We start from the raw sequence: 2,702 nt of genomic DNA, 5'->3' as shown, positions 1-2,702 counted from the left end.
TGTGTGTGTGTGTGTGTGTGTGTGTGTGTGTGTGTCTTTCTCTGTGTGTCTGTCTGTCTGTGTGTGTGTGTCTCTCTCTGTGTGTTAGTGAGTGTGTGTCTCGTTATATATGTGTGTATCTGTGTGTGTGTGTGTGTGTGTGTGTGTGTGTGTGTGTGTGTGTGTGTGTGTGTGTGTGTGTCATTGTGTGTGTTTCTCTGTGTGTGTGTGTGTGTGTGTGTGTGTGTGTGTATATGTGTGTCTCTCTCTGTGTGTGTGTGTTAGTGTGTGTGTGTCTCGTTGTATATGTGTGTCTCTGTGTGTGTCTCTCTCTGTGTGTGTTAGTTAGTGTGTGTGTGTTCTTGCTGTATATATGTGTGTGTGTCTCTTGTGTGTGTGTTAGCGTGTGTGTCTTGCTGTATATATGTGTGTGTGTCTCTCTCTGTCGTTCTCTCTCTCTGTGTCTCTGTGTGTGTCTCACTTTATATGTGTGTGTGTGTGTCTCTCTGTGTGTTAGTGTGTGTGTGTGCTTGCTGTATATATGTGTGTGTGTCTCTGTGTGTGTGTGTGTGTGTGTGTGTGTCTCTCTCTTTGTGTGTTAGTGTGTGTGTCTCGTATATGTGTGTGTCTCTGTGTGTTAGTGTGTGTGTGTGTCTTGCTGTATATACAGTGCCCCTTGCGAAAGTATTCGCCCCTTGAACTTTTCGACCTTTTGCCACATTTCAGGCCTCAAACATAAAGATATAAAACTGTAATTTTTTGTGAGGAATCAACAACAAGTGGGACACAATCATGAAGTGGAACGAAATTTATTGGATATTTCAAACCTTTTAAACAAATAAAAACTGAAATATTAGCGTGCAAAATTATTCAGCCCCCTTAAGTTAATACTTTGTAGCGCCACCTTTTGCTGCGACACAGCTGTAAGTCGCTTGGGGTATGTCTCTATCAGTTTTGCACATCGACAGACTGACATTTTTGCCCATTCCTCCTTGCAAAACAGCTCGAGCTCAGTGAGGTTGGATGGAGAGCGTTTGTGAACAGCAGTTTTCAGTTCTTTCCACAGATTCTCGATTGGATTCAGGTCTGGACTTTGACTTGGCCATTCTAACACCTGGATATGTTTATTTGTGAACCATTCCATTGTAGATTTTGCTTTATGTTTTGGATCATTGTCTTGTTGGAAGACAAATCTCCGTCCCAGTCTCAGGTCTTTGCAGACTCCATCAGGTTTTCTTCCAGAATGGTCCCGTATTTGGCTCCATCCATCTTCCCATCAATTTTAACCATCTTCCCTGTCCCTGCTGAAGAAAAGCAGGCCCAAACCATGATGCTGCCACCACCATGTTTGACAGTGGGGATGGTGTGTTCAGGGTGATGAGCTGTGTTGCTTTTACGCCAAAACATAACGTTTTGCATTGTTGCCAAAAGTTCGATTTTGGTTTCATCTGACCACAGCACCTTCTTCCACATGTTTGGTGTGTCTCCCAGGTGGGTTTTTGGCAAACTTTAAACGACACTTTTATGGATATCTTTAAGAAATGGCTTTCTTCTTGCCACTCTTCCATAAAGGCCAGATTTGTGCAGTATAAGACTGATTGTTGTCCTATGGACAGAGTCTCCCACCTCAGCTGTAGATCTCAGCAGTTCATCCAGAGTGATCATGGGCCTCTTGGCTGCATCTCTGATCAGTCTTCTCATTGTATGAGCTGAAAGTTTAGAGGGACGGCCGGTCTTTGTAGATTTGCAGTGGTCTGATACTCCTTCCATTTCAATATTATCGCTTGAACAGTGCTCCTTGGGATGTTTAAAGCTTGGGAAATCTTTTTGTATCCAACCGGCTTTAAACTTCTCCACAACAGTATCTCGGACCTGCCTGGTGTGTTCCTTGTTCTTCATGATGCGCTCATGCGCTTTACACGGACCTCTGAGACTATCACAGAGCAGGTGCATTTATACCGGAGACTTGATTACACACAGCTGGATTCTATTTATCATCATTAGTCATTTAGGGCAACATTGGATCATTCAGACATCCTCACTGAACTTCGAGAGAGTTTGCTGCACTGAAAGTAAAAGGGCTGGAATAATTTTGCACGCCCACTTTTCAGTTTTTTATTTGTTAAAAAAGTTTGAAATAGCCAATGAATTTCGTTCCACTTCATAATTGGGACCCACTTGTTGTTGATTCTTCACAAAAAATTACAGTTTTATATCTTTATGTTTGAGGCCTGAAATGTGGCAAAAGGTCGAAACGTTCAAGGGGGCCGAATACTTTCGCAAGGCACTGTATGTGTGTGTGTGTCTCTCTCTCTCTGTGTCTCTGTGTGTGTCTCTCTCTGTGTGTGTTAGTGTGTGTGTGTCTTGCTGTATATGTGTGTCTCTCTCTGTGTGTGTGTGTGTCTCTCTCTCTCTGTGTCTCTGTGTGTGTGTCTCTCTCTGTGTGTGTTAGTGTGTGTGTGTCTTGCTGTATATGTGTGTGTGTCTCTCTCTGTGTGTGTGTTTATACCGTGTTTAAATCCAAGTAGTAAACAGTAATCACATTGTACTTTCCTTCATCTTCCTGCAGTACTGTGTGATGTACTTTCATATTTTGGGCTCCAGCTGACAGCAGGCCTACCTTGTGAGTCCTGTGTGTTCTCCTATCAGTGTTTTTATCGGTTGTGGCTCATATATCTCTTGTAGTAAAAGCGGATTTGGGTGAGATCAGCTGTTATAAATAG

Source organism: Perca fluviatilis, chromosome 18 (assembly GCF_010015445.1).
Source record: "Perca fluviatilis chromosome 18, GENO_Pfluv_1.0, whole genome shotgun sequence".
Classification (NCBI taxonomy): domain Eukaryota; kingdom Metazoa; phylum Chordata; class Actinopteri; order Perciformes; family Percidae; genus Perca; species Perca fluviatilis.
The sequence above is the reverse complement of the archived record's forward strand: the minus strand, read 5'-3'. Positions refer to the sequence as shown.